Genomic DNA, 25,393 nt, shown 5'->3' on the forward strand with positions numbered 1-25,393 from the left:
GCGTATCTGACTTTTTTAATATGAACATCAGAAAATGACATTTGTATCAACAGACAACAGTATATTATTAAATATAAAAAATAGAAAACATATAATAAATTAATGCATAAATACCATATTTTCTTAGAAACATCACATGCGTTAATCAAATTTATGTAAGGAGCTTGGCCATTGTTTGCATGTTTGCATATATTGAATAAATAATTGCAGAGATAATTGTAGAAGATTAACCAAAACAACATAGACTCTCAATTTCTGAATTTACTATTGACAAACAAATTGAATAACTGTAATTTTATAATTTTAATGACAGGATATCAATGGGTATTTGATGTTTTACAGAGTGTTCAATGCAATCTTATATGTATATTTTGTTAAATTATCTTTTATTTCAAAGAGGTTTTACGAAAATAAGAAAAATTAATTCTTTACCATGGTAATGAGTAATATTTCTAAGATTTGTATAACGTTGCATGTACGACAAGTAACAGTTAATGGATCATACTAGTCTTTATAGCAATCACATGTGTTTGTTTATGTCCTATTATAGACTTCCTTTTCAATACAATAGGCAGTCTTAAAGCTAACAAATGTCCGATCATATCCAATAAATAAAATAATCGCAACCACTTCAACTGTAGTATATTAACTCCTTGTTCATACTGTTTATCCAAAACGAAACAATATAAAGTCGTAAGGCTTACTAAGTTAAAGTGGTTGCGATTATTTTATTTATTGGATATGATCGGATATTTGTTAGCTTTAAGATAAGATTCAAAAAAAGATTTCTTTAAATCTTGATTGATACAGGTGTTTAAGTATAATTCATGGCAAAAATGTGTAAAAATGGTAAACAATCAAACAAGTCCGCATTTTATCACTGTATGCAATATGCAATTAACAACAATAAATGAGTGGTACATAACACATACAATTCAGGTAAAAACAAAATATTTGCGATACAAAAAACACCAAAAAACATGACATTAATTATACAAAGATAGTATGCGATCCAACTTGAAAAACAGTGGTAAATATAACAACCTAAACAACAATCTCAGTCAAAGGAACAACAATAGGATAACAAAACTATTTAGGCATGAATAAAATATATATATTTTCTTCTGCACTATCACTTTTTGTTTTATAAACTCCGTAAAATTAACTTGAAATGCAGTTTTAAAAGCTACATTTAAACACAGTCAAACAAAACAATCCAATATTCAGTACAGATGTAAAAACATCGGTCAATTACCACTCATCGCATACTGTATTGATATTGAGCATTAAAAGACAGCACATATCCAGTAGAATTAAACGCATGACGCTATGCTACTCTTTAAAATGGTATAATACAAGTTACACATATTATTGTTCACATTAATGTAATATGAATCCACCAAGAAATGAGGATATTTAAAAAATAAAATAACGCTAACACGCCGAATATACATATATATCAGCATGATTATAAATAATACAATGCATTGTTTAAAGTTATATGGAGTATGTGTTAACAGTAACATATTGCGTATTTCTTTCACCAATCGTGTATACAAATTAAAAACTTTAAAATAAAGAAACATAAAATGAAAAACACAAAATGGGAAACCGACGTATACACCGTACTAATTACAAAAATGGTTGTATTGTAAAATAGTGGCATTCTGTACTCTTTGATTTTTTTAATGTAACAGCTCTGTGTAGCAGAGGTGTAACAAGTTACACTATCCGATGTAATCTCATAACAATCAGAAATCAAGATTCTATTCATGTATTTGTGAAGCAAAGTATATGCATCAGACGCTTGTAGTATAAGATATATAAATGTCATAGACAATTGAGGGGTAAAGCAAATAAAGCACCCGAGTAGAGTAATTTCAACCAAAGCCAAGGGACGAGATTGACATTACTCTTCGAGGGACCAATATCGAATATACCCCGAAAGATCTCTATGATATTTATGTTACCATACTGAACACACATTATGTACTTAAAGTAACAACACAAGTGGAACGTGCAAATGTTGTATGAAAATAAACCGCTCACCAACATTGATTGTGTATATTCTTTGCATCATACATTAACAAGTACAGCCCTATCAGGATATATTACATTCCAACGATATGGTATATTCAAAATTATTCCGGGATGGTTATATGGAAATTTAACATCGGAAAGTCATGTGTAACCAATAAATGGCGTCATGTTAAATCAAGTATAGCCCTATCTGGATATATTACATTCCAACGATATAGTATATTTAAAATTATGCAGGGATGGTTGTATGGCAATTTAACATGGAAAAGTCATGTGTAATCAATAAATAGCGTCATGATAAAACAAGTATAGTCCTATCGGTATATATAACATTCCAACGATATGGACTATTCAAAATTATGCAGGAATGGTTATATTAAATTTAACATGGGAAAGTCATGTGTAACCAATGAATAACGTCATGTAATTGTAAGCAGCTCTTCAATGCCATTTACTATATCAAGATTATAAGCATAACGATATAGATCCAACAGGCAGGTTTCCCTTGTTGAGATACCTGGTCAAAGAATGCAGATTGTTAAGAGACACATACACACACACACCCCACATATATATATATGCTAATTACAAAAGCACATACAAAACGCACGTGCGCTTTCGTTTAAAATATTTGAATCGCTTTACACGTGATGTCCACTGGCAATTATTGGCTTATATCGTTTGGTAATTTCAAAATCAGTAACAGATGTGGAAGCATACATTTGGCAAGTATATTTATTTGGCTCCTAAGAGTTTAAGTAAATACTCATTACACACTATCGTGTGTTCAGAGGCTATTAAATTCATAATTAGACACTCGTCAATTTCAATAGTTTTTAGTACAATTCCCATACATAAAAGAAATCAACTGGATGTGTTGAATGTCTTTGGTGAGTGAGCTTTAGAAAGACGCGAATTTGAATATTGGCACATCCCAACGGGAAATAAAAGATCAATCGTCGCCAAAGGAGCGGACGTTTCCTGAATCTATACCCGTACACCTAACTTGAACATTTTGCGAACGATGATTTTATGGAAGAGATCGTTTCTGTTACGGAGGTAAACATGTGGCTATACCAAAATCAGCTTTTGTACAACCGGCTTATTTGATATCATAAAGACAAATATGAAATGAACGTAAACACTGTATCAAAAATGCCGTCATATGCACAGAGATGCAATTCATTCTTATACCTGATGCTTTAGTTAATGTATCGCGAGCAAACACATATGTCAATATTTTACTTGTTGGTTTATGCGTTTCTGTCTAGCTATATAGAGCTTATTCAGCCAGAATAATCTTATATATTCTGCTGCACATAACATGCTTATTGCATCATCTGTTTGTCCATCCTTAATGTGTGAGAATCAATTCCATTATCGGTCTGCAAGAACCTGGGCATGTATCGCTGTCTTGCGTTCAATCCAAGCAATACTTGGCATGTGAGGAGCGTAGATTCGCATGTGTTCACCTGTATTTCTGGCACAAAAGACCCACATGAGTATGCTTCAACGAAGGATGGGATATCCTCTAGAAACTGGTTAGTATCGATATTAAGCGGCACCTGCAAATTTGATAAGCATTTACCAGGTAATACTTGAAACTTTCGCAAAACAACCTGTCATAGACTCGTGTATTCATACACCATTTCAGTTTTGCTCAACGTCAACATAATAATTCTAAATAATACAAAGTGAGAAACATTAGCAAAGGGTTTAATTTTTCAAATACGATAAATAGTACAATTGCAAGCGACTAACTTAATTAACGCTGAGGCAACTGAATCTACATAATTTAACATTTAAACACAATCGGCAATGTGTAGACGTTACAATACACAATATCAATGTTCTTGACGTTAAAACACAGTTAAAGCATTTATTTAGATTACTACATTATTTTTAAATGAATAATTGCCCTCTGCTTTGACTGCACTGTGTTCGTAAACATATGCGGCGATGCTATTGTATGGGTTTATATATGAAATGTTCAATTTTATTGAGACTGATTAAGCCAAAAATACAACAAAAACAAAGATCTCCCTAAAAAGCTTTGGTAAAAACGTAAAACTGTCGGTAAAACTGAAACAGGCCTGTTGTTCAACATATGGGTAAACTTAATTTTGATTTTTAAATCGTGTGTATCAACCCGTGTAGGTAAAAATACATTACCTCGTTGGACTAGCTCGGGGAAAACTACATTAGGTCTCTCCAGCACGTCATGCATACAAGCGTCAACTGTTTCTGTATCATTGTTGTCTGAAAAGACACAAACTTACCACAGTATCCTCGTATATTCCATAGACTGGTAATTGTAAAATGTATAGTGAAAGTCTCCTTGATACACTAATAAAATGCCAACGAACCAAAATCGACGCTAACAAGATCATTATTTAGAAATTAGAAACAAGTCTTGAACAATGTTAAGTAAACAATAAAGAATATGAATAATGCTTGGTTAAATGCTCAGATATATTCTAATTATCGAATCCCCGAAGTTTATGTTTTTAATTTTAATATTGCGTGACCAATAAATTATGCGGGTCAGGCATGGGTCCGACGATAGCCTGATTACGATTCTTATGTTATCAGTTGTTGGCGATGCTTGATTTTCGAAATGTCCTGGGAATAAGTGTTAAAGCGTTAATTGAGTTCGAATAAATTAAGTGTTTTTATACATTAAGCAAACTTTAATAATATTCGTTGATAGATCGATTTATTTCGGAGATAGCAAACATACACACAATGCATTGAAACATCATGTACATATAACAATATGAAGTAAAAAATCATAATTGTAAAGTACATGCATAGAATGCACTATGGCATGCACACTTACGCCAAAGATTACACAAAAAAACAATATCCCTTATTTTCATTGTGGTCCTTTTTATTGGTGGCACGACATAGAGAGGCACAAGTAATTAATTAATACTAAATACTGTGTTAATAATAATAAATACATGAAATATAATACTAAGATTCAGATCAATGAACACAAATGTATCAATTATGATCGTCTTATCAAATATTAAATTTGAATGGATTAAAAATGTAAAGGTTTCTACAACAAGCAATAATTACAAAGTCACATTTAGTATGCATATATTATTAATCCGAAATGATAAGACATTGGGTAAAGGAAAATGTAAAAAATTATCAGCATTGCATAGCAACTTAAGACAGATTAAACTACTCTTTTAAAAATATGTTGTTTTATTGCAGACTTAAAACTGGACAATACTGTCATCTGGGTTCTTAAAGATGGTAGTTTATTCCACAATTTGCAACCCAAGTAAGTGAAGGACTTCTTCCCATTTCCTTTGACCTTTGGTAAAGAGAAAGCCCCTTTATTACTTTATCTGGTATAATGGGAATGGACATATTTCTGGGGAATAAACTGGTCTTACAAGTAAGCAGGAGATAGACCATTTTTGATCTTAAAAACATGGGAGAGCATTATTTGCTGGACACGTTTGTCAACTGGCAACCATAACAAAGAAGTATAATGTTCCGGGCTAATATGAGTTCTAGAATAAAGATTGAGCACAAAACGGATCAAACTATTTTGGGTTACCTGAAGTTTATTCTTCCAAAACTGTGTAAGACCATTGTACCATATATTCAAAATGACACTGGATTAAGGATTAAAAACTTTAACCTATAGTTAAATTTCTTTACAACAGACTGAGCCATATTGACCAATTATAAATTCTGGTCAATACTGGCCCCAAGATACTTGACTGCAGTTGTAGGTTCTATAAATGTGTCATAACATATTATATTTGACTTAGGATTTCACATTAGCTTATGTTTGGTACCAAAGAGAATTGATACAGGTTTACCAAGGTGAAGAGATAACTTGTTGTCAATTAATCATTGGCTCACTTCATTAAGATCCTGAGAAAAGGCTTGCTCTATTTGATAGTTGTTTTGACCAGAAACTAAAATGCAAGAATCATCCGCATACAGTAAAAGTTTATTCTTTATTGCTGACGACAAATCATTGACACAGATCTAGAAAAGGAGAGGGCTGAGAATAGAACCTTGAGGCATCCCACATGTAATGTTGGCCATAGTAGATTAAGTACCTGATACATCAACAAGTTGTTGTATATCAGATAAGTACGATGAAAGACAACTCAAAATGTCATCCCCCAGACCCAGGGCTTTAAGTTTCATGATAAGGATAGAGTGATCTACAGTGTCAAAAGGTTTTTGTAGATCTAACAGAATCCTACCCACTAGATTACCTTTTACCATTTCTAGACGGATGAAATCTGTCAAGTGAATTAAACAAGTGTCCGTGGAAACCCCACATCTAAAACCTGATTGGAATTTAAAGAGCAGTTTATTACTTTTGAGATATGACTTAACCTGGTCATAGACAACTCTTTCAAAAATTTGTATATACTACAGGGGGATAGATACTGGTCTATAGTTACCAACATCAGCTTTATCATCTTTCTTTAAAAGGGGGACAACTCTGGCAGATGTCATATCATCAGGAACAGTGCCTTGGATAAGGGATAAATTAATGATATGGGCTAAGGGACTGTCAATTATTGGGGCACCATCTTTTATAAACCAAGAGGGAATACCATCAAGACCTGTTGATTTGTTTACTCCTAACCGTAAAATATACTTTAACACTGTGTTCTCAGAAACAAGAGAAAAGGAAAAGCTGTTTGGTACTACACCTTTTTTGGCATAAAATGATGTAACAAAATCCGATCCAAATTTACATATACTATTTTGGGTCAATTTGTCAACAAGTTTTGATGCTACACTTGTATTAAACAATTAAAAGTTTCAGCTACAGACTTCTTATCAAAAACATATTTCATTGTCAACCTTTTGACCAATGTTTGATCTTGATGAACTTTTTTGGAAAGTAAACCAATATTTTTTAACATCTTCCACAGAGACTTAGAATCGTTTTTTTTTTGCTCAAGAGACTGAGTAAAGAATCTCTTCTTGGATATGTCAACAAGAGACTGTACCTTATTCCTCAATTGACTGAAAGTATTAAAATGATCTACAGTTTTATTTTTCTCTTGTACACATTAAAAGCAGTATTACGTTGCTTTATTGATTCAAGAATATCTAAACTAAAGTGACAGTATTGGCATTTGTTCACTGTTGAATTGAGCTGAAAAGAATTAACTGCTCAAAAGAGTTAGTTAAAATGTGGTTACTGACCAATTATCTGCAACTCATCTTGCTACCAGTTGTTTGTAAAAATATATTTTATATTCGATTTTTTACGTGACTGGTGAGTCCCGTAAGCCGAAATGATCGGTAAAACAAAATTGTGTCTTTATGTCGTATGAACGAATCTGCACTAACACTAAATTTAGTATCACATCGTACATGCATCATCAGTTGTCAAACGAAAGTACGATTGATATTCAAATGCATTATTTTTCTCTTTCCGTGATATTGTTTTAGTATGTTGATGCTGCATTAACAACTATAAGTGTATATGAAGTGAAAACACAAAAAATACACAACGGTTGCGATAGACACATATAAACTGTTAGATGTCCATAATATCACTTTAATCATGTGTTCAGTTCTATTCTTAATCCGTACTTCTTTAACAGGAGTAATATTATTAACAACAGACAACAATAAGTGTTTAAAATTGAGACAAGCCTCAGACATATTATCAGATAACATAACAGAACTCCAGTCAGTAGCTAAAAGGTTAGCTTGTAGATCATCCTTGTTATATTTTTTTAAAAGAACGAATGGTTACAGTATTATGTTTGTTAATAAATTATTTATGAACTTTTCTGGTACAATAAATTAAAGAATGATCACTAATACACGTATCAACAACACCAGATTGAGAAATCTTTTCCTTATCATACACTAAAATAAGATGAATGGTGGTAGCTGCAGTGTTACAGGCCCTAGTAAAGTCACATATAAGTTGTTTAAAATGAAACATGTCAGTAAATACATTCAAAGCTGACAGCAGAGCACTGCTTTTGGCACAAACATCAGTGTTAAAGTAACCCAATATTACAGTTTTGTGTTCAGCTATGGTTGTAGACGTTGATGAAAAAACACTGTACAGAAGTGTGTAAAAGTTCGACTGTATGACGCCACATAAAATAGGTTTGGTCTTCGGCAGGAGTAGATCTTCCCAAGTAGCTTCAATGTCTGAATGGTCAATTTAAACTTGACCATTCATACATGCAACATAACATGTTCTGACACTGAATCAAAAATAATCATCAGTATATTCAGAATTTTTCCTCTTCCATATTGATCCATATATTGAGTCTATAAAGTTAGGGAAGTAACTTATTTTGAATTATACTTTTTTATGAATCTTAATGCATAAGTGAGGCCAGTGTTGAGTCATATGCTGCTCCTGCTGCCCCAACAACTGCCGCACGCTGCCTCCCAATCACATCAATAACTGCCTCTGTGAGGACAGACAATGTTCAGCCTATCGGACATCGCCCTATTTAATATATTTCAGCATATTTGGTTATACATTAGGCCTTAAAAAGGTCGCTGTTTCTACTAACCCCTGCCGACTAAACTTTTTTGCGATTTGAAAAAGTCAAGTTTACATTAAACATTAGTTTAATGTTATTATTAAAATCTTTAGACTGCAATGTTTTATCAAAATAAAGATAGTTGCATCTCATAATTATGTAGAAGCAATGTGGTATATACATTTGGAAGACTTTGGTCATTGAAATTACCATTTTAAAGTGTAATATAACGTGTAAAGATTAAAGTTATAAAAGTTACGGCGACCTACCTACCTAATTGTTTTGGCGATGTTAATGGAAACAAACACCTATTTTATTCCTTAATGCATTCTTATATATATATATATATAAAACACCTTTATCAGGTGAAATGAAATAATTTCATGCTATTAACAGGTCTGTGAGATTAAATTTATTTCATCAGTCTATTTGTGCATATGAACACTTAAAATAGCTTAAAACTATTTCTTACATGAGAAAATTACAATTTATTCCTGTTACCTGTAAAAATGTCAATTTTCAAAATTATATTTTTTTATTTAATGCTTTCCGGTGGTTTATAGAGAAATATCAGTGAATTAAAACTGATAATTTTACTGTTTCAAACAATGAAAATTATCAGTGAAAAGTATCGATAATTTTCACTGTTTTTTGTGACATGACGTCATTTTTTGACGAAATGACGTCATTATTCCAACGACATTCTTTAGTTAAAATCTTTTACAATGTATATAAACTGTGAAAAAAATATTAAATTAAAAACAAAATGTGCTGGATTCGGTGAAATATCGATTTTAATTCACTCGTGATCATAGAAAATATATATTTTCACTCGTGGCTACGACACTCGTGAAAATATTATTTTCTATGATCACTCGTGAATTGAAATCGATAATCCCCCGAATCCAACAAATATCCTCAATATATAAAACAACAAATTTCATTCCGACAATTGATTGAAATGGTACACAATTAGTTTAATATCTTAGGTACATGTCAAAGAGCATCTCTTTGATAATCCATATATAGATTTCTGTGATCTCTTTGAAGATTCTTCCATTTTTTTCTCCAAAATGGATTGCTCCCTTCTGAGCTGGGCTCTGGCATTGAAATTTTCTGCAACTGACACCCAAAGTATATTCTTGGTTGCTTTGCTGATTCCTGATATCATACATATATTCTTTATTTACTTACATGTACATGAAATGAATAATGCTCAAGTTACTGTAGTTTGTGAAATATATTGATTAACAATGGTTTGATTCATATTACTCATTGTAACATATAGCAACTCACGTTTTTCAATAATATGCACTTATTTTAATCAAACATTATTTTTTTGTTCTTTTTATTTTATTGTTCATTTAAAGTTTGTGAATAATGCATTGCAATGGCTATATTCGCATATTATTACCGTTCTGCTCACTGACATTTCACAGTCAGAAAAAATAACACATGCCTGAATGCCCATAGCATATAAAAAACTGTTGGGCCAATAATAAATTTCACGTTGAATGCCCATAGCATATAAAAAACTGTTGGGCCAATACTACATTTCACGTTGAATGCCCATCAAATCATGAACTGGTTATTTAGTAAGATGACAAAAAAAGTTCAAATGGAAACTGATCCTTCTTAATTGCAGAGTTTATTATTCAACCTAATAGTGTGTTGAAACACTGATTTTCCAATAAGTAAAGAGCTTAAATAAGTGTTATAGGAATATGTGTGAAAACAATTATTTTTCTTTTGTTGTGAGAAAAAAATTGGACATATAAAACTATTTTAAGACAAGTAGTGAATTCTCCAGTAGCCGGCCAGCCTGGCAAATAACTATTTAAAGCTAATTTCGAAGACTTAGTGTCATGCAAATGATTCTCTGGTTGGTGTCTAAAGCTTGATAACAATATTTTGATTCGTACGATTGCTGAATCTAGCCTTACCCACCTTGTGGAAAGACATGTTAATATCTTTGAAGTCGGGATGCGTCTCTCCCATTATTTGCGTAAGAAGCAAGGAATCTTGTAGCGAAAAGTTTGGATTGCGTTTCCTTTATTCTTCCATTTTGACAGTTTTGACAAACTGCAGTCTGCTATAAACATCCGATTTCGCTTCAGTGCTATTTTAAGATCCACCAAAAACCCAAACGCCGACAGTGGGAATTACAAATAAAACATGGCATTTAACGCTGCTTAAATTCACAAGCATTGTATGCATGTAATAAAAGTTACTCCCTTTATATATTCCATAAAAACTCCTTGTGACACGCTACGGAAATTCGACCGATTCTCTTTAGACAAAGACAACCGCCATTTTTGTGCGCCGATAAATCTCGTGGTATGTTATAATGACGACGTCATCGTGATGCTATTTTTATGTCAGGGAACCCGGGGATGTCATTAACAACAAACTTAAGACACTCCTTAAGCGAATTATGTTTCATTGAAGGAAACAAATGCACGAGACAAAAACTTACCTAATCTTTTTCCTAAGGAATTTTTAGGATAAATATTTATGGGAAACTCTTGCCTTAGGTGATTTATTGAATTTAAGTAAAAAAAATAAGAAAATACCTAAGGATCTTCGTGGATACGGCCCCTTGTCCTTTTACCGCATATTGCAGTTTGTCAAAAATGTATGCTTCGTTTGTGTCATAACATTTAGTAGCGAGTTTAAGCCCTAAGATATAGTAAGCAATTTGACTGTGCTTTACCTTTATCGAGCAATTCCATTGTGTATACTTAAAATAAATGTGTTAACCGTTTAAAAAGGGATTATATATAACAACTACCTTGTTGTACAAGCTCATGATTCTGGACACCTTCTGCTGGAAAATTGATGTTGTTGACATTCGTATTTTGAGGCTCCTCCACATCGGATTGTGTACGTGTGTTAGGGTTGGAAATAGGCCATTCGACAACCATATCTTCAAACTCAACCTGGTTCAACCTAGTGCCCTATTAAATGAAATATAGGCTATCATATTCCCTTTCATAATCAGATCATGAATTACACATGTTAAAATAAAAACGAAACTCACAGCAGCAGGATGATTTGGCATCGGTTGGTTTTGGTTCATAAAGTGATCGCCTTTAACCTCTCGAACATGTGGAAAATGCGGACTCCAGCGACAGTGTTCCTTCCAGGGATCGTCTTCTGGTTCCCAATTCATCAAGGTACAGCCACATGCAAAGCAACGAGTGTTGTCGTCAATACCTTTCAATGAGTCAAACATATTGTGACAATACATATATGCTGTAATTTGTAAATTGTATTACAGACGCTTGTTCACAAGCACAGACATATTAAAAGAGTGTTGCAAAATAATGTTAATATTGTAGACATCATATATATGGTCATGGTGTATTTATACACAACACGATGGTAGAGACATGACATTGCATAAGGAGAGGAAAATGTGTGAACTTGAATTTGTAAAGAGACAAAATATGTTTTTACACGCAAGATTCTTTACAACTACATCACATGGAGCAATCGATCACTAAGGTAATATGAGGTATTTTAAATTCAATCATGTTGTATGCTCATTTTACAATTTCGCTAAAAATAGTTAGGCTTACACGTAACTAGGTTTCGATGGAACTTATTATAGAATAGGACATGTTCACAAAATGATAATGGAGTTAACTATGCCTGTTTTAACCGGTGTGATTTGATTATATGCGCTCATATTGTTTCTCTAGTCAAAGTAAATAAAAATCAGTTCTATGTATACACATATATAATATCGATACATACAGGTTATATTAAAAGACTTGGTTGAAGCACACACTTTGAATGTGTGATGTTGTAATACCACGTGTCCGCTATAAAGGTCCGTGTATATACCGTCTTTTCCTTTTTCGGTTAACATTCGAAACAACGAAACACGAAAATCAACGCATATAAGTTCATATTCTGATTTTCTAATAACCGAAACTTAAACAAAATACGAAAACAAAATTAACTTCTTTATATCGTTTTTCGTTGTACTTATTATAAAACAAAAAACGAAATTGATTCCCCTTTTCATATTTCGTTTCAAATCATATAGCAAAAATAAATGTTTGAAAATTGGAACGGATTGTTTGATCCCGTTTACCGTTCTTAGTTTGAAAGAACGGTATACGAAAAACGAAAAACGAGTGGCGTTTGCGGGATGTGCTGCTGTCTTGGGGAGGTAACTCATTAGTGGCTTTTTGCGCGTATTTTTCTCCCTTACATAATACTTTTTTCACTTATTTCCATCAGCATGGCTTCCTACGTGCTTTTTTTCGTGGAGGTAAAGACACGCCCGTAAGGGACAGAGACGTGGATATTCAGTTGTTTTTCCAGGTATTGTTTTTTTCCAATTTGAAATGATCATAATCTTGACATCGAAAGGTTTTCCAACGTACCGGTATTTCATGCCGATCCAGCCGATTAGATAGGGCTATAATTAGCCGCTTATGACACTTCTTGTTCTTTGCCCATATGCTATGTAAATTCAGTACTTATTTTACAAAAAACAACTCGTTTGAATCCTAGTATCATGGGGGGCGGGGGTTCCTTACATTTTAAGAGCTGTAATACCCCGTCCCCTGAGTCCCGTATTCCTATTTTTATTACCCGTTAGACCCGCATGACATTTTAAAGACACAGTAATCGGCGGCGGCTGCTAAAATGTCCCTATATTTTACTTTTAAAGGGATCTTTTCACGCTTTGGTAAATTGACAAAATTGAAAAAAGTTGTTTCAGATTCGCAAATTTTCGTTTTAGTTATGATATTTGTGAGGAAACAGTAATACTGAACATTTACCATGGTCTAATATAACCATTATATGCATCTTTTGACGATTTTAAAACCTAAAAATTATAAAGCGTTGCAACGCGAAACGATTGAATAATTTGGAGAGTTCTGTTTTTGTCGTTAAATTTTGTGAAACTACGAAGATTGCTTATATAAGGTATAAAATACTTCAGGAATATATACTCGGCGGAATAGCTCAGTAGGCTAAAGCGTTTTTACTTCAGGACTCTGGCAGGACTCCAGGGGTCACTGGTTCGAAACCTGGTCCGTGCAATGTTCTTTTCCTTTTTTTTAATTTTATTCTTGATTTTTTACTGGAGCTTTTACGATCCAATGTTTACATTTATCGATATAAAGCATTTAATGAATACGTTAAAAAATGCCAAAATCTGTGAAAAGGCCCCTTTAACGTCACCTTACATAATAGAATGTCAAAGTTGTATTAGTACAGCCACTATTGAAAGAAAGAACAGGACGAAAGGAGAATAAATATATAAAAAATGTTTTAATCTTATGGAACGGTAAAGTGCAAGGTGTCTAATATATCATTTCCAATTCGTTCGATTAATAACACATACATGTTGCATTTACCAACTGCTTTGTGATATGTCTAGTGATTTTAGCTCTAAAACAAGAGTTATAATCAAACGCCTTATATGAAACCGCTTTGCGCTTGAAGAAAATGGAAATTAACTTAAATATAATTAATAAATGTACCAATTTAATAACTTATTAAACAACATATTTAATGTTCCTAAAAGAGCGCCCAAGATTAAGTTATTGCTAACAAGATATGTACATTCCAATGATATTATAACGCCGCTTAATATTTTTTCCTTTAAACGTTACGTTACTTAAAGGAGGCGCATATCATGCGTCACGCCTATAGAATCTACTTGCACTCGTTGAAATGTTCCGTTTATGACCTCGGTTGTCTCCTAAAATGAAACTCGAATGCCATTATAGAAAAGTGTTTACATTTGTAACACTACGTGTATGATTTGCTGAGTCAATGATATATATGAGGAGCGCGCCATCAAGCGTTCGCTTGCATGATCTGTTAAAGTACATTTATTAGTCGAAAAGTGTATTATTTTATTCGTTTTATACACATCCAGTTCATTTTAACAGTCCTTCACAAATTGGACAAAATCTGTACACCAAACAAAAATGTTATTAAAAATAAATAAATAAATTTGTAGCAACGTCAGAGTAGTAACTTATAAAATAAAATCCATTGACATAATGTTCTATACTTAGCGTTGATTTTTCTGTTATTTGAATGATGTGTTCTCACAAAGAGTTTCAAATAATTTTATAATTGTTATAAGCAAATTTTCTTTATTCTATAAAGGGAGCACCAAATATAATCATGCTGATAAAATTTAAAAATAACTCAGTGCGTGAACCGATAGCTTTATAACAACATAAATTGTTACATTCAGGACCAGTATCGCACCCTACATGTGCAACTTGTTGCAAATCACTGGTTCGATGCAAGAACTGCATGGACACCTGGTATGAGAGCCCACCGCCAGCCAGTTACCCGAAGTGTATGAGCCAGGACGGTACACGACGTGCCATGACAGGGCTTTATGAGGCCGTGCATGTTCTTAGGAATAATTCACCATACTAATTGAATGTACATGTGTATATGTTGAGCAATAATGTGGATTTTTATTTCATTTCTTAAACAGATATGAATACAGTGTAGTAAATAATTCGATTGTTGTTTATTACTTGAAGAGAAAGGCTACGCCGAACAAAGATATTTTATTGTGCAATGCTTATTGTAATGCATTTTATACATTAAATCAAATCCAATGACTTGAAACAAAAGAAGGCCTTTATATTGGTATCGTTATATAACTTTACTGTTGATCTATTCATTATTCCATTAGACTAGCCAAAAAGAGCTGTGCCAAGACTCGTCTATTCTTCCTCTATAATACACGTAATAGTGAACATTTTATTATTCAAAATAGTAGTTTCAAAGGGAGGAAACTGCGCACTAAGATTAATCATGAGTTATCATCCAAATAAAGCTGCGCAGCGCCCCTCGTTTTCCGTTTTCCGTGTATCGTTTTATCAAATCAAGAACGCTAAATGAGAGCAGGCGCTCTGTTTCAATTTTCAAATATTGATTTTTTTTAATTTAATTTGAAACGAAATAGGAATAGACATACACGTTTCGTGTTTTGTTTTGTAATTAGTAAAACGAAAAACGATATAAATAAGTTGATTTGTTCTTTGTTTTTTGTATTTGATTCGGTTATAAGAAAATCGGAATAAGAACTAATATGCGTTTATTTTCGTGTTTCGTGTTGACGAATGCAAAACGAAAAACGAAAAGACGGTATGTACACGGACCTATAAACTTGATATAAAACTGATTTATTTCTAAAAGGTTAAAGTGATCAAATAATAAAACAAATTGGAGCGTTGTGTTATAATTGTGATAAGATGTGTATCTTTTCACAGTATTAACCATAAAAATATAAAAACAATATTATTGTGCCTTTTTCCGTACTTTGGCAGATTGATATAGTCGCAGTCATCGTTACATCGTTAGCCCAAATATAACTTTTACTTTTTATATATGGTTTAAGTGTATTAAATTAGATTATTTGGGTTTATGGATGTTTACAGTTGTGTCAATCTCGCTCATTACTATTAAGTTAAATAGTTGTCGTTATTTTATTGCCGAGGAGGCGTCTATGTCTTAATGACTCAATTAATAAATTGTTTTATTCTGATATAACTTTATAGAAAAATAATCAGCGATAATTTCCTCTTCTGGCTTTTTTATAACCATCATTTCGACATATTTAAATATTGCATCTTCGATAAACTGATTGTTAACCCACATGATGTTGTTTGTATTGTTTTTATCAAAGACAAGAAGTAGCCCATAATTTGTCTTTTTTCGTTTCATCCTAAGAATTGTACAGATTGGTAGCCCAGGTTTGCATTAAACTATTGCGCAGATGGAAAAAAAATGTATTATCCATTAATGCTTATATATTTCATCAGTTGTACTATAATTATAATTTGTATTCACACTTCAATTGTTTGAAAAACTCTGGGTCAAGTGTGAGGTAAAGAGTTGAATCGACTCGGTTTAATATCAATGGTTTGTATTGATCGTTCCACGGAGGTGACCCAGTTTTAAAAATGTGGGTGTATTTTCTGTATGATGAAGCATACCTTTTTGCAATTTGAAGTATGCCAGAAAAAGACCACTTCGTGTAATCATGTTTCTTCGAAGTTGCATTTTTGCAATCAATTTCTATATGCACAATGTCACAGCGTTTTACAAGAATGAACGTATACATTAAGAGGAGGAAATTTTGAGCGCATTCGCTGAAGAAAGAGGTATATGTTGTGCTTGAGGAGTCAATTTGCATCATGAAATATTTCCCCATACTTAAAATAATGCTTCTGAATTTCATATTTTGGGAATGGAGTATAAAATGTTTCAAATATCGAGTTTATCGTTTCTACATATTTTAAATTTATAAATACTTGTAAATACCCATGTAAAACCATCCTGCCTCTGCCATTTGCCCTGGCCTCTGAACTAAGTATAAAGGCCAGTTGCCAAATGTATCCATACGCGACTGGAATGTCCGATACGCATTGTTGCGTGTAATATCGCCCCTGACTGTCGTACCTACAAGTACAATGTATATTATTGTTCATATGTGAATGCTGACATAAACATTTATTTAAAGTTATTTCTTTTGCGATAACAGTCTTTTCAAATAATATGCCCTCCAGAGCGTAGCTATGTTGTAGCTAAGGTGATGACAACAACACAACGTCTTAATAATAATCTATATTTAAATCTAGCTTCCTGCAAACAGATTTTCAGCAAAAAGCGTTAAGCTCATGAGCTGAACCCGTGTTGTTCTTATTTACGTAACAGTTACGTTTGCCTTCATCCGAATTTGCCCAAACGCAATCCAATTGAATGAATTTAACGTACTCTACCACAGCACAGTATTTCAGCACACTGCCGCCATCAAAACTCAAGTTATTTGGTACAATGCGATTTTTTTTTATATTTTAGTTACACAACCCTTTTCTTTACAGTAAATGGCCCGATATGCTATCTCGAACCAGATCTGCAAATAGGCTACCGGAATACCTATGTGTGGTTGGTTTCATTCAACGATTCAAGAGCTTTTTCTCAGACAAAACAGCAGTCTACTACCGGGTTGATGTTGTCGGATTGAATTCCATAACAAGCACAGTTTTGTCTTACAATAAAACTTAAATAGCATTTATATTCCCAAAATGGCCGTCTTTTTAAACGTAAACTTTCGCTGACCTAGAACTTGATTCGGGTAATTGCTGTTAATACAAACTCTAGGGTAGATATTAAGCATTGTGCCATGTTATAAAATGTAAGGCAAACTTAAAGCCCCAATATGCGATGTTTAACATGCAATGATATCCGCAACATTATATATAAAATATAGTGAACTGTATTTAAAGCAACTGATAAATGCAAGGTTTAACTCCTACAACAGATCTTGCCGACGGGTACATGCAACAATTATCACAAATTCACGTCAAACCCGATAAACAAAACAAATGACCGACACTGACAAATGTCGTGCATTTAGGTAACGTTGACAAGGACAATGATGAATGAGGAATATTGAGTTAACGTTGACAACTGTAATAACGAACCTCGAGTTAACAGTAACAACCACAACAAACATAACGAGTTATAGTTGACACACAAATAACGAAAATTAATATTAAGTGGACGATGAAAATGACGAAAATTGAGTTAAACTTTACATCAACTATGCCAAAATGAACATTAAAATTTGGTGTTGTGCAATGTGTTGTCAATACAAAAATAAACTTTGAATCAACATAAAGTCATAATAAACTTGCGCATTCATATGCATAATGTAAAGACTGTGTCTAGCATATACTATCTGAACACAAAACACAATAATATATAATCCACTGTCATATACAACAGGCGCACACTAGTAAACTACTAATGTATCTAGTTAAATTGAATAACGTAGTACTTTCATTCTGAAATTACATTCAACTATTGCTCAGGCAGCGGGTAACACACATGATATAAAGAAATGTTTTTTATTTGACCGATGCACACTACCATTGAAATGCCACTCAGTTCTTGAGTCGCGAATTATTTTTTACTAATCGCTAACTCTCAACATAAAATCACAACAGTACTGAGCGAACGTTATAAGTAGACATGCATGGTTAAACTTTTATACGAGTTGGTTGTGGCTATATAAGGTGATCGATGATTGGTTACAGGCAATATGGTGTTTTTAATACTACAATCCGCTCAAGTCTAAACATTTAGATCGGTAAAAAAGCTAAGGCACACACGTTTGTATGAAAGCGTTTAAAGAGACTACTCAGAACTAACCTAGTAGTTGTTGGCTGCATACTAAAGAAATGAGCATATATACATTATTTAATGTTACAAAATGCCTGGAGTACATGTACATTTCTTACAGTAATAAATATATATTGTGTAGTTTATTTATACGTTTATCAAAAGATTTTTCTTAGCGCCAAATTACATTAACTCTATGTTTACAGTTTGTTTTTTAAATGTAATCCCCTGTATAGAAAAATGCAGAGAACAAGCATTTACATTTGGAGTTTTTCATAGTTTATTCTTCAATATGTTGTTTTGTGTCTTACAAAACTTCCGTCATAGCGTTGTTGCATTAAGTTATTAAGTACTTATCTCATCAACGTTAGAATGAAAGGTACATCCGTTGTACACACGTGTTTATTTACAATAAACCAAAATGACTGACAAAAAACATTCAAAAGAATGCTGTACATAGACAACATCCATAAAATTCATGCTTTACCTCACATCGACACTTGACGACTATGTTTTTCAATCTACAATAATCAAATATATACAAAATATAGACTTCATAAATTGGAAACAAATCTTTTCATAGCTTATAAAATTTACTTACAAAACAGTGCTTTTATGTGGTTTTAATGGAAATAACAGTGATTCAGATTAATTAGTGACTCACTGTATTACGATGATACTAACAATCGACATTATCGATCATTTGCATTTTCTCACATGTACTACCGTATTGTTGTTACCCTAAATTCAAGCATTAAATAATACGGACAGTTATTTATGGTGCTTTAAACTAATTGTTTATAATAAGAATTTAATAGTGCTCCAGCAGCTGGAGTTTCACTTCTTTATATTGAATAATACTGTGTGAAAAAATATCGTTTTTATTTACGTCATGTCGTTAGAATTTCCTTGAAATTCTTTATTTAAACCATTAATGACGGAAAGAAACAAATAGCATTACTTATTGTTAAAATCAAACACATTATAGTAAAAGCCGAATTATGATCAAATTAGACCAATACAAATTTACATTGATTAATATTTTAGGCAGAGACGTCAGTACAACTTAAGTTGATATCAGGAATAGCAAAGCAATTCAAGTATTTGGGAATATGAGTCCCGTATAGATATCCACAGAACTGAATAACAGTACGAAGATCGTGATTTTCATTTCTAAAATACAAATTACTGGATATCAATTATGTATTACACAGTGTGTAACCCGTTTTATACTCAACGGATGTGAAAGCGGACTTTATTTAAGCGATGTGTATTGTAAATATCTGCAAAGTTCCGATGGACACTCGGAAAATCCGTTGCATTTTTTAAACAAGCCATAAGACCGCTGTTTAAATAGAAGAAACCCAACTCTCCAAAACCCATCTTATATGTAGTTTCAACAACGCTGACTCGTATTATCAACCAATGATTCAAATAGTAAAGGTTACACGGGTTGTGATTTGTAAAGGTTTTAAGAGGATCTTATAATGTAATAGAAACTAAAAGTCTTCCAAAATACATGCCTTTGACAATTTCGCAAGATATTCTGCTTAATAACCATTCCAAGAAATGACCTGCACACCCGAACAATGAATTCTATCACAGCTGAAACCCTCCAAACAAAACACTCGCGCTTGCATTGTCACTTTATATGCAAGCCTTCCGACACACAAACAAGTGTTGTATTACAACGAAGACCCCATGACGAAAATGGAACAGAGCCGACTATATTTGCGCTATATTTTGTCATGTTTAATTCACCATGGTGTCGATCGACGATATTGCGTTAAGTGTTGTTTTGAAATTGTGATTAAGTTTTTAACAACAAGATCAAGTACTATTGTGTCATTTCGAATGATAGCAAATACAACACACGCGCGCGAACACACACATACACACCAACAAGCACACGAACAAACGCCAACACTATAACCATATCGCTTCGAGGGTCCTTTCAGAAACATTGGTTGTTTTAAGTATTATATGAGTCTTTCATAAAATTCACATACAGAAATTATATAAACGTTAAACCTAATAATACACAAATAAAGCAATAATATTACCATCGGAACCTGAACTTCCTGGCCCTGAGTTTGGTTCCATTCCATCAATCTTCAATAGTACAAATATGACTCTGCGCGGTAAAACGTTTGCACATTCAGATACAACGTCCACCTTGTTGATGCTGTAAAGAAATAAATATGCGGTTACGTACAATTTATCAGTACCGTCGAGATTGAAATTGAAACACATACATGCGTGCCTAAACAGATACCGAAACTTTCGTGATATCAACTTCAATAGTATGTACGTGGTTTGTATTAAACAAGCTAACCACTATCTTACAATTGAAAGTTGTCAAATGGATATACAACTTACAGGTGCAAAGAACTAGATGAAGCGATCCTTCAGAGTGTATCGAATGTACAACTTCTTTTGTTTAAAAGCATACGTCCTCAAGACATCGAAAATTATGAACGAAACTGAAAATTAATACGTTGCATATTAAAATTACTAAAAAGTAAACAAGAGCAATTTAGTTGCTAAGTACACGTAGTAGACCGACGGCAATTGTTTCACAAGCTTGATTTCGAAATGGACGACATAAAAAAAATGCAAATACGAACAAGAAGGATCTGATATTCCTTGATTGATCACATGAGATAATGTAGCTCAGTTGTATTACTAGTATATGCAATACCTCTGGTTTGAATACATTTTTCAAGACATGGTCATAATTAGAACATAACTTCTCTATGTAAATCTATATGAAACATTTCGCACCACCACACAGGTTTGGCAAATGTTAACCCTATGGGCAGCAATTTAAAAAAAATGAAGATGACAATAAGTTGATGATACATAATACATATTACAACTATGGGTCATATTCTTGAAGACAAGATTGTTTGATTGTATTGCAAATCAAGTCTTTATTAAAAATATGACACCTGAGGCATGACCAGTTTTGACAACTAAGATCAAACTAAATATCACAGTTTTTAACATTGTTGATGCAGAGACGATTTATTTAGCAATACATGTATGTCAATATTAACGATGTGACTCCTGGGTGTGGTAAGCTTTGACCCAAGCGGTATTCTTTGAACAGACTTTGTTAAATACCTCAAGCTCATGTCACGTACTTAATATTAAAGCCATGCTCTTTGCATTTTCAGACAATAACATTGTTTTAATAGTTTTCCCAATATAAGTGAATCTTAAAAGGCGACCCTATTTGTTGGGCCGCTTTTGACCCCTAGGGACACAATTTGAAAAACACTTTGTGGGGAATCACCATACGATGTTAGATGCGAATAACCAAAGCTCTAACACATGACGTTTTGGTGAAGAACTTTTCCAAAGTTTCCACTTTAAATATAGAAGGGTCAGGGCGGGGAAAATGTTGACAACAGGGATATGATTTGAACACATTGTTTTCAGTAACACTGCACGATGTTACAAAGCAAATACAAAACCTTCACTTTATACATGAAGGTAAAACCGATATAACCCAAATGGCGGGGCTAATATCGACCTCAGAAAAACGAGGTTAGAACAAATAGTAGATAACCACTATACAGAGAAGAACATTGGTATAGTATTCAATATGTATGTATATATATATATAGGGAAGGGACATTTTTGACACAAATTTCATGATTTGAACAAACTTTGTAGGGACTACTATCCGATGCTTCACAACAAACATTTAAGGTTACATTACAAAAACCAAATCTCTTGGTTCCAAGAGTAAATATGTTTAAATATAAAGTTTTTACTATATATAGCTATACTAAAAACAAGTTACCCCTAGGGTGGGGCTAATTTAACCCCGTAGACATGATTTGAAAAATTTGGATTAGGACAACTTTACGATGTTACATTTCAAATACCAACCTAATGATCTTTCGTTGTTATAATTAATGGTTACGTTTTTACTATGTCGTTAAGCCCAAGGTAGGAATCAAATTAAAACCCCATTATTAAAAAAAACGCGATAATGTTCCGAGAACAAGGCAAGATTCTTTAGAAGAAACGTCAGATTCTTCTTAGCATTTCAGGATGAAATGTAATTTGAGGACAATGTTGTCGGACGCACGAACGTCACTCAACCACGCTTCACACATAAGAACAAACGCACACACAGACACACGCTACGGACGGAGGGACGACCGACATCACGGTATCCCAATAGCTCACCAGGAAGGAAATCCCCTTGTTCAAAAATAGATACATTTCCACCAGTCCACACTAAAGCTCAGGAAGTTGTACCTATCAATACTCTGTGCGTCCTCTCTCGTGGGCCAAATGTTGGTCGCCTTGTAGCAGAAGGAAATGAAAACGAACGTCGTCAGTTTGTTCGCGACGTTCTTGTCCCATACGTATACGCCCGTTAGGTTCTTAGTCAGTGTAGGCTTTAGGGGATGGGACTGCAAAAATGCGCGGTTGCTCGTCTGATAATCATATAAACATACATTAAACAAATATGTTTATGTTGTCCGCGTGTAAGAACCCACCTAAAAAGATGCAATGAAACTAAATTTAGAATAATACTGCGTTTCACCATTTCCACGTGCAAAACGACGAAATTATACTAACCCTACGTGCTAATGTGTCATCTCGTCACGGATGAATAATTTCATTGTGAACTTGCTCAGAATGTAGTCAAATGATCACATTTAAAATTGTTAATCAAAATCTTAACTCACTCCTGAGATATTTAAGTTTGAAAAGTGTTGCGTTAGAAAAGTCTCCAAGTGTACATCTATTTTTTTAATGGGATTTCGATTTGTCTTAACCACAATGGGAACTATATATAAAGCTGATAAAATACTGACATGGATCAGCTGTAAGCAATAGCTTTATTAAGTGATGTGTAGCCTCTATCAGCAGACTTATTATATGCATAAATCTATTTCTGTTACATTTTGCAACAACTAGGACTATTCTCAACATGGCTATACCCATCGGAAAAAAGTGATAAATTTGGATGCATTTATTCCCGTATTGAAACTTACATGGTTACAAAAAAAAATCCTTTAGAGAAAATTGGATATATATCAAACAATTTGTATTTTGATACATACAAACTTTTTAATTGCAGTTATCATTATGCTTTAAATATGTCTCACCGAATGTTTAACCCTTTTGGGTAGATTTTTAAAAAGCTTCTCACTTTATTGTAGTAAATTAGATGTAACAGCAGAAGAATTATTGTATTATCCATTATTTTATAATCCAAAAATATTGAGAGGAAATAAAAGTTGTTTTCTAAAAGTAATGGTTTGATGCTGGAATTCACTATATAGGTGATATATTCAAAAATGGAAGCTTTATAACTGTAGATGAATAAAATAAAATGTACAATTTGAAAATAAATTGCATTACTTATATAGGGGTGACAAGAGCAATATATACATTTTTGAAAAAATATTGTATACCCTGTCCAACCCAAAAAATCAAACCATTTTGCCCCCATTTTAGAGCTAATATTTAAAACAGGAATCTGAATCAAAAAGACTGTACACAATTCTAAATAAAAATACAAATGAACAGCCTTCAGTTAAAGCAAAATGGGGTATGAACTCAATACTATTATTAATGCAAATGAATGGAACTACATTTTGGAACTACCCTTTTTAATAACAAATGATGTAAAGATACAGTGGTTCCAATTCAGAATAATTCATAGGATACTTGGAACAAATAGTCTTTTGGACAAAATGAAAATAACTGATGATCTTTTATGTTCTTTTTGCCAACAAAGTGAGGATAATTGAGAAAATGTATTCTGGGGCTGTCATAGTAATTATAGATAAAATGTTACCAGGAGAATATTTTCCTTTCATTAATATGACATTTTTCTCCTTAGATATTTGACAAATAATGTTATTTTGTTTATAATGCTAGACATATACATATACAAGTGTAAAATAAATAAATGCATTCCAAGCATAGCTCAAGCCAAGAAATACATACAGTGCGAATTTGATAAATTGAAAAAATATCAATTTCAAAAAATAATTTATAATTTTTTGACATTGAATGGGCACAAATAAAGAATGTAAACTTGATTTTTGTTGTCGAATAAAGGGAAAGAAATTCTTCATTCAATTTCAAATATCAGTTAAAACTGCTTCGAACTAAAAACAATCTGAAAAGAAAACGTAACCACTGACCATTTATTATTTAAATTTCCTACTTTGTTAACTAAAACTCAATTTATAGTTCTTTCTTAAAATAAACGGTAATTTCTTATGTGCCATACATATTAAAAGTAGTCGATCATGGCGTATTATGGACCAGCGATTGATTCATTCATGTAAAGCGAATGCTGACACATGGTGATTTCGACTTTGTTATGTGTTTAATACATTTAACTTGATACAAAGGACGATTAAACAAGGGGCGAATCAAACAACGAAAAGAGAATTCTAACCTGAAATTTTCAGGGAACATCACTACTATCATCGTTTTCATCATCATCTTCTTCGCCAACAAATATGTGTTTCGACACATGCAAGATTGTTATGGTGCAAGTAGTTTTTTGGGCTTCATAAGATCCATTTCTCTGTAAGAATGTTTTTTTTTAAGTAAACATATTCTATAAATAGATCTAGGATGGAAATCCCGGATCTAATCTTACT

The 25,393-nt window shown here is 32.9% G+C and overlaps 1 long non-coding RNA gene across 3 annotated transcripts; it reads right to left on the bottom strand.

Annotated features, from left to right (window-relative positions):
• Positions 1-25,393, bottom strand: LOC127838890 (uncharacterized). 3 transcript variants are annotated; one of them, XR_008030020.1, is made up of 7 exons: positions 25,186-25,393; positions 23,019-23,176; positions 20,807-20,928; positions 16,881-17,018; positions 11,596-11,771; positions 4,213-11,512; positions 1-3,605 (listed from the first exon to the last, which is right to left on the bottom strand). It is a non-coding gene; the product is annotated as an uncharacterized LOC127838890 (long non-coding RNA). The 3 variants fall into 3 exon arrangements; XR_008030019.1 differs by having other exon boundaries at positions 23,019-23,263; XR_008030018.1 differs by having other exon boundaries at positions 23,019-23,200; positions 25,186-25,391.

Source organism: Dreissena polymorpha, chromosome 7, assembly GCF_020536995.1.
Source record: "Dreissena polymorpha isolate Duluth1 chromosome 7, UMN_Dpol_1.0, whole genome shotgun sequence".
NCBI lineage: Eukaryota > Metazoa > Mollusca > Bivalvia > Myida > Dreissenidae > Dreissena > Dreissena polymorpha.